This window comes from Rhipicephalus microplus, chromosome 7, assembly GCF_043290135.1.
Source record: "Rhipicephalus microplus isolate Deutch F79 chromosome 7, USDA_Rmic, whole genome shotgun sequence".
In the NCBI taxonomy this organism is placed as follows: Eukaryota; Metazoa; Arthropoda; class Arachnida; order Ixodida; family Ixodidae; genus Rhipicephalus; species Rhipicephalus microplus.
The window spans coordinates 110,526,870-110,543,107 of NC_134706.1; positions in this window are offsets into that span (position 1 = coordinate 110,526,870).

The following is a 16,238-nucleotide window of genomic DNA, read 5'->3' on the forward strand; positions in this document are numbered from 1 at the left end:
GCTCACCAAAACATCACGCATATATTCTTCATGTGCGTCTTTTAGTAGAAAAGGCACGCATAAGTATTTTAAGGACCATAACACTAACCATGAGTCGCTGACCATGCAACGCTTGCATGAAAAGGAAAGTGTCTCCAACGCTTTGCTAAGACGAAACCGTGGTGGCACCTACCCGTCGCCTTGCGTTCTACACCTTATCACCTCTGAAACGGCCAGGCACACCCATCTCAGAGCCACGCGCTTTGTTTTCGAACAAAACTGACATATGGCGCTCATGTTTCACGTGTTACGTGACTTGATGCGCTAGTTTGCCTCTGCTGCACGCTCTAGGCAATCTAACGCAGCGACTCCAGAATGCCATTCACCAAATTTCTTGCGCAGAACATATAATAAATGTTTTGTTCACTCTCTTCAGATGCAAGACTGTCATCTTTCGACGACACATGCAGATTAAAATGGAGATACGGGGCCCATTTCTTACTTCGTTGTTTTCATGCTGTTTCAAATTCGAATCACTTTGCGTGCTGCAAGCACTTTTTGTATCATCTATCTATCTATCTATCTATCTATCTATCTATCAATCTATCTATCTATCTATCTATCTCTCTATCTATCTATCTATCCATCCGCCTACGTGTGGGCGCCGTCGCGAAGACCGTGCTTGCACGAACAGCGGCGCGTGCTGTCGGAAGGGAACGCTCCACCCCAGGGACGCGTACTTAGCCTCGTTGACGCTCAACAAAAAGTACAACATGGCTTGCGGGCCATGAGTTACAGGGTACAATCAAAATGCGTCAGGCGTGGCTATGACATCACTCCTTTGAAACGCCTAGACCGGCGAAGCGCATGCTGTCTCCTCGCACGCACCCAGCAGGGCTCTTAAATGCTCCCTTGAAACTGCATTGGCTTGGGCAGTCTAGTTAACGCTACAACAACGAATTCAGGTACTAATAGGGTTGCTGCCTCCAGCATATGGACTCTTACAGTTACGTCTCAAAGAGACGGTTCAAATGAGCCGCCTGCCACAACTTTTGCGAGAATTGCCTACAAACAGCTCTACATTCTTGGGCACTAGATGAACACGAACCTAAAAGCAGCAATAATGACCGGTGTCAACAGAAGCGAAGCTTGTTTCTTCTGAAAAACAACGATATCTTCCGAATTTCAATATTCTAAGAACTTTCTGCCGCAAGTCAAGAGAACAGTCAATATTTCGAAAGATCAAAAAACCTGGGGGTGGTTTATTTACCACAGGATCTTAATGCCAGGCGTGGAACTACTGTAAACGATCACAGTCCCGCGCCTGATATGAACGTAGGTTTGTTCAAGACGAATTCATGGAGCTTTAAAAAGGTTCCAGAAGCGACTTCTGGAGAGGTATCAGTCAGCTAACAAAACTCAAGGCACACTGTATCCGCTACGCTGCAGCCAAAACAGTTGCTTCTGCTTGATTCATTTTGTTTTGTCTAGAAACAAGTCACAGAAAGGTCTTGATATAGATGTCTTGCAGAAACGATGATTTATCTGACGGGATGACCGTCCGCAGATCTTACTGAGAATCTGGCACTCCTCGCTGAATGCAGTCCCTTTCCTACCCAAGTTTGCGTAGGAAAGGAATTGCGAAGGGGAGATCGGCAAGGGTGTCCGGCTAGCCCGCAGCGTACAGAAGAAACTTACGCCAAGTTAGTGTCTTTAGCCTGGTCTCAGCGAGTCCGATGCCAAGCTCGACTTGCTCCAGAATTATCTTCAAAGCTGCTGAACAGACTCGAAGTGCGTGATCATTCAGCACACTTAGTAGGCCTAGCGGTAGTGTGTTATCTTAGACTGTCCAGACGAGGATGACACGTCTTAGTACGAGGACGTTGCTGGCTCTTTGCGGTTGGGATGGTGTTGACTTTAACAGTCAGTCTAGGCTGCGCGCGGTGTAGTGGACGAAATTAAATTGTTAGTCCTCAGGAAGAATGAATCTTGAATCAAATTTTCCACAGTTGCTCGTGAGGCAGCCCTTGGAGCAAGTCGAATGACAACGACACTGTCATGCAATAACGAAAGCACAAGGCGCTTTCGAGATGCTCCTGCCGCACCACTTTACGTGATTTCATGACTATCACCTGAGCGTGGACTGTGACGTTGAGTGAACCTTCGTACCTGGCCCTTCGTTGCATGACCCTTTGTACCTGCCTGTCGAGTACCTCCACCACGCTCCTGTCGTCCCCGTTCACTACAGCGACTCGCGAGAGCTCGACAAGCTGCCTAAAACAGCATAGGGGCTCGCACACAAATCTGCGCACCTGCGACAGAATGGCCGTGGTCAGGCGGCACTTGAAGTATCGAAGCCATTTGCGACTCAAGCCGTGCTAGAGCAGGTCGCACCACGGTGTGAAGTTGTGCTGCTTCAATGAATGCTCTGCTAAATCCTTGTTCACGTTCAGCGGGAAGGCACTGGCGAATGTGTCCTCGTGCGCCGTCAGCAAAGATTCGATGTTGTCGTAGACGGAACAGCTGGCGTCATGCTTCAATTGAATAAACGCAATTTATGGAGACTCCAGTTCTAAATGTCTGCCATTTTTTTACCTAACGGGGGTGTTGTAATAAAGTCTGCGTGGGAAGCACTGCGTACGTGAGACAGCCATCTATGACTGCAGATATAGCTCTAATGCCCTGCAAATATTTTGCAAAAGCATTTAAGGGGTAAATAATTTAAGTTATACAAAGTACCACATAAAGTCCTGGCACTAAAAGTTCTTAAAACACTTCAAGAGATATCCTATTTGTGGCAGACACTTTCACGGCGACTGAAGGTCAGTGTGGGGCTCGCTTACGCTCAAGGCATAATTGGCTAAAACGTGCTCGACCAGAACGGGCCCAATCCAAACTGTTTCAGCCCAGCCCGAAAAGTTTGGGTAGGAAAGGGATTGCGAAGGCGAGAGCGGCAAGGGTTTCAAGCTTACCTCCTTACATAATTGTTTTGCGCTACTAGAAAATACTGGTTTTCTCAGCCCGCAATGAACAGAATAGAAGAATTCTTGTGGCACAATGCTCTTTCTCGGACACACAACGATTGCTAAAAAATTTGGTATTGGGCTTAGAGAAATATTTTGACGCTAAGCTTAAGTGGCGCATGTAACTGTAGTAGTCTTCTTTTGAACTGTTATCGGAACTATATATGAGAGGCTCGCATGAGCAAGAAAGAGCTACTTGCGCTGGCCGTCATTTGCATGGTGTGGCTCAAATGCGGGGGCGGCAATGTTTTGTGGGGGAACTGCGATGGAGCGAATTGTTGACGTGGCTGTGGAGGGGGGGCGTAGGGTAGGGCTGCAGCATCGTATCCTCTGACTTTTGGTTGCGAGTGTTTCTGTTCAGGAAAGCCAATCGACGGCTGGTGGATTTCTGCTCGAACAATATCTGTGATGGAGTCATTGAGGCTGTGGTGAAAGACACAGCTTGCGTAGTTCCTAGCAGTGTCACGATCACTCGGATCTTTTCGCACTGGTCATCAGAACCGAGGGCATACGTTGCTGTTCTGTAGAAAGTCAGGCGACAATTGTACTATCGGGTACCGGTCTCTAACGTTTTCTCAACCGTTGTCGCTTAAGCCACGAAGTCGTTGACGCTGTTTGGTAGATTTCGGATCAGTCCTCTAATGAGTTCCTACTTCACTTCCATAAAGAAGCGAACTTCCTTTTATTTGGCAATGGCAGAATCTTCATGGTTGGACAGCTTATTCATATCTTCGTATTATCGTATGCGGGCTTCAAACAGAACATCGACGCTCTCCTTAAGGACGAAGCTCGTACGAAACACACACCATGTTGTCAGGATGTGCGCCTGGTTGCCAAATCATGTTTTAATCGCATCGTTTGAGGTTAAGTACACGTGACGTAGGTTAACTCAAGTGTTAACCCATTGGCTTCCGCGCACTGTGCACCCGGTCCTGCCTACCACTTCACGGCAAAAGTTTTGCGCCAGCGGGCGGCATCTCTTGATGCCAGGCTGGCCGCTGAAGGAGTGCTTGACAATATTTTCCTACTGTCATCTTCTTCCCGTTGCCATTCTTCCATCTTTCGCGCCTTTGGAGAAGGCGGCAAAGTATCCAGCCGATCTTCTGCTGCACACACGTTCTCCTCCTCCTCCTCATCGCTACTACTTTCATCACTTTGATCCTCCCGATCGTCTAATGACACATCTTCATCATCACAAATGTCACTTTCAGCGTCGCTGTCAAACACAGGTTGCAGAATTTCGTCTTCTGTCAAACCACGCTTTCGCCGCGATGCCATTTTTTGAACAAGACCGAACGCAATCGCCTCGCTCACTTCGAACACAGAACAGCTCCAAACGCGCACAAAAATAACTCCAACAGTGGAGAACTATGTCCATCTAGCGAAGAACACATCAAACAAAAGGCAAACACCAACAAATGTGCTGCCATCTATGAAAGATCATGAAAAACAATAATTTGCTAAGTGGCCGGCGTTTCGCCGGTCAAAGAACTTTTGGCCTCGGCCGTAGCGGCCGGCGGATCGCCGGCCGCGGAAGTCAATGGGTTAAAGTAGTTAAAGGCGGTGACAATGTCGTATGTCGCAAGCTAGGTTTTCGGGTCTTCGAGTGACAAACCGCGGCAAATCAGTGGCTCTCTGGATTGCCGGACCCAAAAGGAGCACGTGGTAAAGTGGTTGTCATCGTTCCTGTGATCGAAGTCTGTATCTTGGTCAGCCTCGTCTCTTCAGGTAGAGGCCCGAACTCTGGCTGTAGACTTTGCTGCGTGTGGTTTAATTGCTGCTCGCAAATGACGTCGACGTCTTTTTTATCAATGGAGCTTGGTTCATGGCTTGGTGGTGGCGTTCGGAACACGAAAGAAGCAGCACACCCACCAGATATTACGTAGTTGTGACGTGCACCCCAGGAGCAGTTGGCGTGGCCAAGATAAAACTGTATGGCTTAGCGTGTGCCTACGAACGGAATATGAGACTGCAGCAAACACTACTCTACAATGAATGCGGCGAACATTGTGTTGGCCGTCCGTAGTCTCGCCACCGACAACACGTGTCGGCCTTTATATACGTGGCGTCTAGCATTCGAACGTTATTGCTGATGGCCGCAAACTACGTATCTGGAATGCTCCCAGACATTCTAGCGTGTATTGCGCAAAGAAGTACGTAGAAGTGCAACGCAGTGGCTATATAGAACATAGAAAAGAAGTTGTGTGACAATATTTTGAAGTAGGATACGAAAGGCCTTGCATATCGTTGACATGCTAAAAACAAAGAAAGGGGTTTCGTAGGAGTGAAAAATCGGTCTTTCAGCGGCGTGCTTCACCGCAGCCGTGGCCTAGTGAGTAGGGTGCCTGTCTCGGTTGCGGGAGGTAGGTGGTTCGAATCCTGCCGCCGGACACCCACCGGTTAAATGGGCAAGGCGTTCCCCTACCCGGCACCCGGTTGTTCATGGGGTGCATGTACGCCTGAAGAGGTAATCTGGGCTCTGCCACGTCCTACTGGCCTATTGAATGCGATCGTTAACCCTGCGGGGTGGTTTACTGTCGGCCGTGATCGTAGCAAAGCAGCTCGGGAGGCGGTGTGTGCTCACTGTGGGCAGAAATTTCCGAGAAGGATCACTGGTGTACTCTATATATTCGCTACAGGTGTCTCACACGCATCTTACATCGGCATCGCTCAAGTCCTCTTTTTTTACTATTTTAAAATGTGGTGGCATGATCAGAGAAGCAGGTAAAAATTATTTTTGTCATTCGCGTATCCTAAAGAACCTGACCCGTAGGGCACCTAATTTGTATAAAAAAGTGCATAATTGTGACACTATACTTGCAAATTGTATGAATGGTCACACTCTGCATTATAACTGAGCGTGGTGTTACGCTGATTGCCTTCTGACCAAAAAGTGGTTCGATTCTGGCCAATGCAGGAGCAGGGAAAATGTAATTGGCACGTATATTGTTCGATTGCAGGGTCCGTAAACGACTCCAAGTGGTCGAATATTCAGTATTGTTAACGCTGTGCTAAGTTAACTATTTGCTACCTCGGCAAACAAAAGTCCGCTTGTCGAGTCGTTGGCTTTGACTACATTCCCTGTCAAACAATTTTAACATTTAAGTGTTTTATGCCGGTGTTCACGAAGACTTTCATGACTTACCTCATGGATATGACGCTGTAAAGTGTACTATAACGCATGACTTGAAAAGTTTTGCGTCATTAAAGTCTAAGTCAATAAATTTAATGACTTAGAGAAAGGAAAATTTACGTCCACAGCATCGAACCAACAACTCGCTCAGAGCGTACGCCACACTGGTGACTCGACCACCAAGAGCATATAGTTTCTAGCATACTCACGACGAGCTATTTCTCTATACAATTTATCGTTGTCGCTTCTCCAAGTATGGTGGCATTTGAGTGTGTTTTCATGGTGCTCTCGTCATCATTAGCGAGAGGGTGCGACGGTCGCAGAGTTACTATATGTGGTATGTTTAGATAGCGGAGTTGTGCATGTGTTTTACAAACACAGCTAGCAACCATGCACTACGGACAAGATGATGCACCGGCTGGGCCGCACCCGGATATCTTGGCCAGGCCGCCGAAAGCAGTTGCCCTCTGCCTACAAACCGTCAGTCACTTTCGTGGGCTGTGAAACTCCTCGGCTACAAGCTGCTTTTATTTGCCTTAGATTCATGTCCTCGAGCTTCGCCATCGAGGTATTTTCCACAATTTGGCACTGTTTTGGAAAATCAATAATAATTATTCGTTAGCTGTAAGCTGAACCACTCGCGATAGGCACTCCTGAAATCTCGGAGGACATATAAAATACCTTTTTGCCCCTTGTTTTTATTCGTCGTAGCTTACGTCGATTGGCGTGGTTGCAGCGGCAGTGCATGTTATTTGGCACCCCACTATGCCTTCGCGTTACCGGAGTAACTACACGAAGCTTTTGTACTTTCGTGGCACAGTCCCATAAGCAGGTCATTCTTGTCTCATCGCCGGTCATCGACACGCCAGGCACGTCGACTGGTCACACGCTCATCGATCGACGATAGTTTCACCTGCAGAAACAGAGCACGGCTTAACTGCGCAGCTGTGGTTGCTAGCGAGGCAAGATGGTGTACTTATGCGCAACTCTTCCCCGGTAGGGAGCGTAAACAGTAGCTTTAGATGATTGCGATTAAGCGCCGGTCCGCAGTTCGTTGATTGATGATTTGTGGGGTTTAACGTCCCAAAACCACCATATGATTATGAGAGACGCCGTAGTGGAGGGCTCCGAAAATTTTGACCACCTGGGGTTCTTTAACGTGCACCCAAATCTGAGCACATGGGCCTACGACATTTGCGCCTCCATCGGAAATGCAGCCGCCGCAGCCGAGATTCGAACCCGCCACATGCGGGTCAGCAGCCGAGTACCTTAGCCACTTGACCACCGCGGTGGGGCGCAGTTCGTTGAAGGAAGAAAGGAAGGAAGGAAAACAAGAGGAAAAGAATGGCAGAGAGGTTAACCAGCCTATAAGCAGCCGGTTTGCTACCCTGCACATGGGAGAGGGATGGGGTAGATGAAAGATACAGAGCAGAGAGGGAAGAGAGAAACAGAGCACATTCGCCAGCACACGCGTGCACACTCAGTCGTAGTCCAGTCCTGTCTTTCGCGGTGTGTGACGTTGCAGTTATAGTCGCTTGTTCAAGTCCGTGTCGCGTAGAAATTTCAACAGTGCTTTCGTCGCCTTCTGTTGCAATGTCTTCTCTTGGGAACTTGACAGAATAATGTCCACAGAAATTTGGCTGTTATCGATGCGCGCAAAAGCGGACGCCAGTGACTGTCTCTGGGTTTCATACAACGGATGGTCACACAGGGTTTGGTGTAACGTCTCTTCGCAATGACAAGCATCGCGGAGAGCGTTGTCAGCCATTCCTATGACAAAGGAATAAGATTTTGTGAATGCCACTCCTAGCCATAAGCGATGAAGAAGGGTGGCTTCGCTTCGGTCGAGTCCAAAGGGCATGCGGAGAGCCATCAAAGAGGACAGGTGGTGTTGACGATTCGTATCGATGCTTTGTGGTCACTATAGTGAAAACGTGATTTCACGCGCAAGTTGCCGAAGATACTGGCGGCATCGGTCCGCGAAAGTGGTATGGCTTCTTCTCGTGTTCCTTCAAGGGCTGCCCGCACGGCAGTATCGGCATGTTCGTTCCCTATGATGCCGCAGTGACTTGGCGGCCATTGAAGCGTCACATGATGCCCTTTCTCGTGTGAAGTGTGGAGAAGGCATTGAATTTCGAAAACAAGCTGTTCGTATGGCCCGCGACGCAGTGCTGAGAGCACAGATTGTAGGGCAGTCCTTGAGTCGCTGAAAATCGACCATTGTTGCGGTGGTTCCCGATTGACCACACAAAGTGCAGCGCGCAAAGCAGCTAGTTACGCTGCTGTAGATGCCGTGGGGTTGTCAGTTCTAAAGCTGATGGTAACACCTCTTGCTGGGACAACTGCTGCCCCTGACGAAAAATGGCGGTTCGTGGAACCATCGGTGTACACATGTATGCTGTCTGAATATTTCTCGTGCAAAAGAAGAAGAGACAGTTGTTTCAGCACAGGCGACGATAGCTCAGATTTACTCCGGATCCCAGGTACACTAAGATGCACTGTGGGTTGAATAAGACACCAAGGCGGTATGGATGGTTTAGACGCAGTAGTGAAGCCCGAGGAAAGTTTATCGTTGTATTTCACAATCATTTTGGCGAACGATGCTTGGCGTCTCTCTGAAGGCAACAGTGCAAGGTGATGACAGGGAGCGCGTGTGAAATGTCTGATATGCGTTCTCAGGACTTCTACAACAATGTGAGTTTGTAACGGATAGTCACCAGCAATTGCAATTGTTGCTTCCGTTGACATACATCTGGGCAGACCGAGGCACACTCTCAGCGCTTGGGCTTGTACTGCCTGTAGAACATGAACATTGGTCTTGCAGGTATTACTAAGCATGGGCAAGCTATATCTGAGGAAACCGAGAAACAGGGCTCAGTAGAGCTCCATCATTGCGTCCACTGACATCCCCCACGTTTTTCCTGCCAGGAACTTGAACAGTTGAGAAATAGCGGTCAGGCGCTTCTTCATATAGGTTACACGCGGACTCCAACAGAGGTCCCTATCAATAATGATGCTCAGAAACCGGTGGGTTTTGGCGTAAGAAATCGGTCGCCCGCAGAATGCGATGACATAAGGGGTCATTGCTTTGCGAGTGAAGGCCACCAGCGCGCATTTTTCTGGTGATATGCTGAGACCATGTTTAATAAGTAGTGTGCAAACATAGTTGCTGCTTTTTGAAGCCGGGAACGTATCTGAGGACGTGTGGCTGCCGAAGTCCAGACACAGATGTCGTCTGCGTATATTGAGAATTTAATGGTGCTTGGCAAGTATTCGGCAAGGCCAATTAGTGCAAGATTGAAAAGCGTCGGGCTAAGAACTCCGCCTTGAGGAACACCCATGGAAGTATGGTGTCGCGTAGTTGGGCCATCTTCTGTTAACACAAAGAATGATCTTGCAGCCAGGTAACTCAAAATCCACCGAAATACTCGACCAGCAACGCCAGCTACCGCAAGAGCACCCAAACTGGCTTCATGTAGTACATTATCATAAGCGCCTTTCACATCTAGAAACAGAGCGGCAGATAGTCGCTCACGGGATCTTTCGTGCTGAACGTACAAAACTAGATCAACGACATTGTCAATAGAAGAGTGGTCGCTTCGGAAACCAGCCATTGAATTCGGATAAATCTTGTAGTACTCAAGATACCACTCCAGGCGGCCTAGTATCATCCGTTCCATTATCTTCCCTACGCAACTGGCCAGTGCTATTGGGCGGTATGAGGCGAGTTCGAGTGGGGATTTGCCCTGCTTCAAGATGGGTAACAAGCGGCTTACTTTCCTGTCATCAGGAACATTGCCATCTTGCCACGAAATGTTGTAGAGGCTGAACAGTTCTCTCCTTGCACCTTCCCCAAGGTTGCACAAGGCTCGGTACGGAATACCATCTGGGCCCGGAGAAATTCAACACCTGCAGAGAGCTAGTGCCGCCTCGAGCTCCTCCATTGCAAAAGGGAGGTCCATGTGGTAGTCACGGAAACGGGAGACGTCACCTCTCACTGGAGAATCTGGACGAGTGGCTTGGTTGGCGATCTGCGCAAGGAAATCTTCTGCGACATCGATGTCTTGCCTCCTTTAAAATAGCGCGAGCGCTTTGAATGGAAAGCGCTGTTTCGTAGGGTGACGCAGACCTTGCACCGTTCTCCAAATGTGTGAGAGTGGCTTGCGAGGGTCTGGTGACTGGCAAAACGTTGTCCGTCGTTCCGACACTAATCTATCCGTGCGATGCCGAATCTTCTTTTGCATCCTCCTGGCTGCCCTAGGATGATGAATCGATTTTGTACGCCGATACCGACGCGCCGCCCGGCGTCGCAGTGCTCGGAGTCGCTCCAACTCTAGATCAAAGTCGTTTCGTGTTGAAGATATCGTCACCGTGCGAGTGGCGTTCTGAATTGTGCTCCTAATGGTTTGCTCTAACCCAAATCGTAGGCCATCGCTGCAAGCATCTTCCATGTCAGATTTGAAGTTGGTCCATTGAACTGCTCGAATGGTCGTCCGTGCATCATAACTAGACAAGCCTTTGATATTAAGATAGATTGGAATGTGATCACTTCTTCGTGTCTCAACATCTGGAAACCACTTGACGTATCTCGCAAGGGAGTTAGAGACAAAAGCAAGGTCAAGACAGCTGCCGTATGTCACCCCTAGAAGAAAAGTGGGGCTGCCGTCGTTCAGGAGAGTAAGGCCACAGTTGTAGGCGATGTTTGCTAACCTGCGTCCTCTTGCATTTGTCCGCGTACTTCCCCATGCGTGATTGTGCGCATTGAAATCACCTATGATGACCCATGGTGCAGGACACACTCTCAAAATATCCGCTAATCTTCTGGTATAGACATTATTCGACGGCGATATATAAATGCCTATGAGAGTAAACATGGGTTTGTTCTTTTTCACAGTGATGCAGACATACTGATTGTCATCGTGAGATGCTATTGGTTGCACAACATACGTCAGTTCACGACGAACAAAGACGACGATTTTGCTGGACGCACCGTTCGTTGAAGACATGACAGCTTCGTACCCCGTCAGTCTTATTGGTTTCGACAAATTGGGTTCACAAATGACGATGATTGGAAACACGTTGGAAAACACAAACTGACGAACATCTGAAAGGCATGATTTTAGTCCTCTGGCGTTCCATTGGATGACGGATGCAGCCTTGACGTCTTTACGAAACGATTAGGTGTTAGTATTCATTTTCCTAGTTGAGAGATTCAAGCACTGGACTTAGGGCGTCCAATAGTCCAAGTGCGCTTCGAGCAGACAGTGTCTTCATGTCGACTAATATCGCTCGGATGGCTTCTATGAGGGAACGCAGCACCGAGATCACTGGACAATCAGTTTTAGGCAAATCTTTCGTGGCTGGAGACGGCTCTGGTGTGGCCACAACCTGCAGAGGTTTCTTGTTAGAAGAGCGCGTCGGGAGCGTGGGCCATTCTTCGAGAGAAGGAGGCTTCTCTGTTTCTTTCGTAGAAGTGGTGGGCCCTTTCGCGGCACTATTGGATGGAACCGCCAAAGAGTGGGAAGTAGCGTCTCGGGAATTTGCCTTCTTTGAAACCTTTCGATGATGCCGACGTCGACGCCGACGCCAGACTACTTCGGCTGCCTCCTTGTGTGTCGAGTTGTCTCGGGCCATTTGCCTGAGAACCGCGCGCTCCTTTTGGATTCGAGGACAGTCTTTCGACGAGGCAGCATGAGGACCGCTGCAGTTGCGCAGTTCGTTGAGATATCCTACAGGACATGGCCATCCGCGCGCGCGCACTTACCTCGTGATGGGGAAGGTTTGTGTGTCTCGGTCGTGCCTTGAACGCAATGTTTTGATGCAGTTACAGAGCGTATCATGAAGGTCACTTCACTCTCTGACGTGGTCACGCTTGCGAAGGGAGCACGCTGATCAATTATAAAAAATTAAAAGCTGGTGGCGTTTTTCGCACTCATCCTGTATAATATACTTATGCACTTATTTCCTGCGTCCTCAGGCATCAAGGTGAGTGCATTCACGCCAAACAGTACGAGAGCTACTAGTCACACCTCAGAAACTATCTTATATCAATGCAAAAGAAAAACATAGCTACCTCTACAGAACTACGTTTAACATTCATGTTATAACAGTTCCTATGACAAAAGGATGAACCATCTTTGTTTTTTCATCAATCCAGCCCTCTACCTGTCCTGGAACTTCGGTTTGTTCCTGTATGTATTATGTTTTCGGTAGTTTATGCTTATATGTAAATATTCACATTATTCATCTCAATGGCATGCATTCAATTGTGTTTAGCCAGAACTTTTGTTTTATTAGGGAGCTCATTTAACCGTCGGTTAGTGAGCGTCGAGAGAACAAAAAACTATCACCATCAAGTAACAGCACGTGCCCCCTTCGTCCTCTTCTCCCTCTTTGTCCTATTTAACACAGGTGCTCCGATTTGCCCAGTGTGGTATGGGATAACGCTGAAGGCGAAAGAATGAGTACATATATGTTGGGAGAAAGAGAGAAAGTTGTGACAACAATACCCCATCTCCCACTAAAGGGAACCATTGGTAGCATTAGAAGCAGCTTATGGGTCCACTTGAAGCTCCGCTCATCACGGTGGCCATGCCCGATGCTAACGCGTCCGCGACACTAGAGCCTACGTTGAATTCACTGTAGTTCGTGCGTCCAGGGCTCTTGTAGGAGCCGGCCACACAAGTAGGAACCGGCCACACAGTTTAAACACAGCTAATCATGGCACTTTAAAAAGAGCTGCCATCCTCATAAAGTCTCGAAAATTCTCTGACGTCAAGCTTGAGCATAAGTTGAAATTCTCGAATGGCTTCTTTTACGGAAACGCCATATATGGCACTTATAAAGGTTATATGTGGCTACTTATAAGCAGATATGTCGGCTCATGTGGGCACATATAAGCATATATGTCAGCATATGTGGCTTCAATTTACCATATATGGATGTATGTCTTGTGAAGTCGGTTCGTATATGGGGTTATATGCAGCCATATATGACGCGGTTGGCCCATATAAAGAGTCAACTTCGTCCTTATAAGACACGGCCACCCCGTATATAACATATCAAGTGGATCCTTATACGTGGAAGTACTCCCTTATATGGGATGAACTACGTATATATTTAGCACCATGATCACACACTTTTATGCGGATTGTAATATATAATAATTTGTGCACAAAGGGGACCGGCTTAATTTGTAAAACAAAAAGAGTATCATTATATATGTTGTCTCTGCCATGAAAAAAATTTTCAGGTCAGCTTTGTGTACGCGGTAGTTGCAGCTATCCATGCATTCGTGTTTTTGACTTGTATATTTTCCATACCATTCAGATTTGAAAGAACAAGTTGCAATAATTACGACGCAAATATTGTATCCGAGCACAAAATGTATTGAAGCTCCCGAACCTCGCTATTAATATAGAGCAATCATATATAGTAAGATGTAAAAACGAAATGCATGTGACCTATAATGTTCACATTAGTGCATTGTTTGAAGTGGCAGCAAGAAATAGTAATTTCAATGCATTTTTAGCTTCCACATCGGTGGACTAAACTGCTGAATATTAGAAGGTTTTGATGGATATATGCTCCCTTCATTAAAAAAAGATTACAGGTAATCCTATTGTTACGGAGCTCGCAAACACACGGAAGAGAGAAATGAGCGTATTTCCTATATTTACATGCCAAAGTGACGCTTCCGAGCTGCCAGTCTCTCGCGCGGCGAGTCCACTTCTTTTACATCGAACTGTTGTCCACGACGGTAGAGCCATGCCCACTGCCTCGTAATATCACCCCCGGCGAACAAAGCGCCGTCACGGCGCCCCTAAGTCAATCAGGACTGGCAGTATAGTAGGGCTTTAGGCGCGACACATGAACAACATCAGTAGATGGTGTAGCAGAGGATGAGTGCGGTTGAACGGGAGTGATGAGGTAGTCGACGTCGGTGACCTTGCGGAGAACTTTGTAGGGTCCTGTGTATCGTGGGAGGAGCTTCTCGCACAAACCTTCACGTCGATACGGCGTCCAGAGTAGGACAAGAGAGTCATCAGGGTAGTCAACGTCGCGGCGCGAGTCATCGTAGCGGACTTTTTGTGCGGCCTGAGAAGCACTGAGCCGAGTGTGCGCGATTTGGCGAGCGACGCGGGCTCGAGAAGCAGCGTCCTGCGCATAGACCGTTGGTTGGATAGTAGCAGAAGGAAGGAGTGTGTCGAATGGCAACGCAGGGTTGCAGCCGTACAAAAGAAAGAATGGAGAGTAGCCGGCGGTGTCATGTCTTGACGAATTATATGCAAATGTAACGTAGGGGAGCATTGCGTCCCAGTCACGGTGGTCAGCAGAGACGTACATAGACAACATGTCTGTAAGAGTTCGGTTGAGACGCTCCGTGAGACCGTTAGTCTGGGGATGGTAGGCAGTAGTAAGGTGATGTTCGGTAGAGCAGCTCCGGAGGATTTCGTCGATAACTTTTGCGAGGAAGCAGCGGCCCCGATCCGTCAAAAGCTGGCGCGGAGCTCCATGCCGCAGAATGACGTCATTTAGGAGAAAGTCTGCGACGTCTGTAGCGCAGCTAGTTGGCAATGCACGAGTTATCGCGTATCTGGTCGCATAGTCGGTTGCGACAGCGATCCACTTGTTGCCTGACACGGACGTCGGGAAAGGTCCGAGCAAGTCGAGGCCGATGCGGAAGAATGGTTCCGGGGGAATGTCGATAGGTTGGAGCAGGCCAGCCGGACGGAGAGCAGGACGTTTCCGACGCTGGCAGCGCTCGCAAGCAGCGACATAACGGCGCACAAATTTATACATGCCAGGCCAAAAGAACCGTTGCCGCACGCGGTGATAGGTGCGTGAAAAACCCAGGTGTCCCGCCGTCGGTGCGTCATGCAGATGTTGAAGAATAGTGGCACGCATGTGTTGGGGAATAACTAACAAATATTCCGGGCCATCAGACTTCATGTTGCGACGATACAGAATGTCGTTGCGAAGGACATATTGACGGAGAGAAGGGTCGGAATGTCCTGAAGATACTCGCTGAATGACCTTCTTGAGGGTTGCGTCCCGGCGCTGCTCTGTGCCGATGTCGTGCAAATCAGATATGGCGAGCACACAAGAATCGCCTTCATGGACAGCGAGGCTAGTAGGGTCCACCGGATAACGCGAGAGACAATCAGCATCTTGGTGCAACCTGCCCGACTTATAAATTACGTCGAAGTTATACTCCTGGAGACGTAGAGCCCAGCGACCTAGGCGGCCAGTTGGGTCCTTGAGCGACGACAGCCAACACAGAGCGTGGTGGTCCGTAATAACTGAAAACTCGCGGCCATACAAGTAGGGGCGAAATTTCGCTACAGCCCAGACCAACGCAAGACACTCGCGCTCTGTTATCGAATAGTTTCGCTCAGATGTGGAGAGAAGGCGGCTGGCATACGCAATAACACGCGTTTGGCCTCCCTGGTGTTGAGCGAGGACGGCGCCGATTCCGTGAGCACTGGCGTCTGTGCGTACTTCAGTCGTCGCAGACGGGTCAAAGTGAGCCAGTATTGGTGGTGAAATGAGCAGGTCGATCAGCGTGGAAAACGCAGCTGCTTGGTCTTGGCCCCACGAGAAGGGCACGTTCTTTTTGAGAAGATCAGTTAGTGGTCGTGCAATTGTAGCGAAATCGCGTATAAAGCGGCGGAAGTACGAGCATAAGCCCACAAAACTCCGAACATCTTTGGTTGAAGAAGGCAGAGGGAAATTCTTGACAGCGCTAATCTTGTCAGGGTCAGGTCGGACGCCAGCAGCACTTACAAGATGACCAAGGATCGTGATTTGTTGTCGGCCGAAATTGCACTTTTTCGAGTTCAGCTGGAGTCCTGCTCGACGAAAAACGGCTAAAATGGTCGACAAACGAGTTAAGTGAGTTTCAAATGTTGGGGAAAAAACAATCACATCGTCGAGGTAGCACAGACAGATGGACCATTTATAACCACGAAGAAGAGAGTCCATCATGCGTTCGAACGTTGCCGGGGCGTTGCACAGCCCAAAAGGCATAACCTTGAACTGATAAAGGCCGTCCGGTGTGATGAAGGCAGTCTTTTCTCGGTCTAAGTCGTCGACAGAAATTT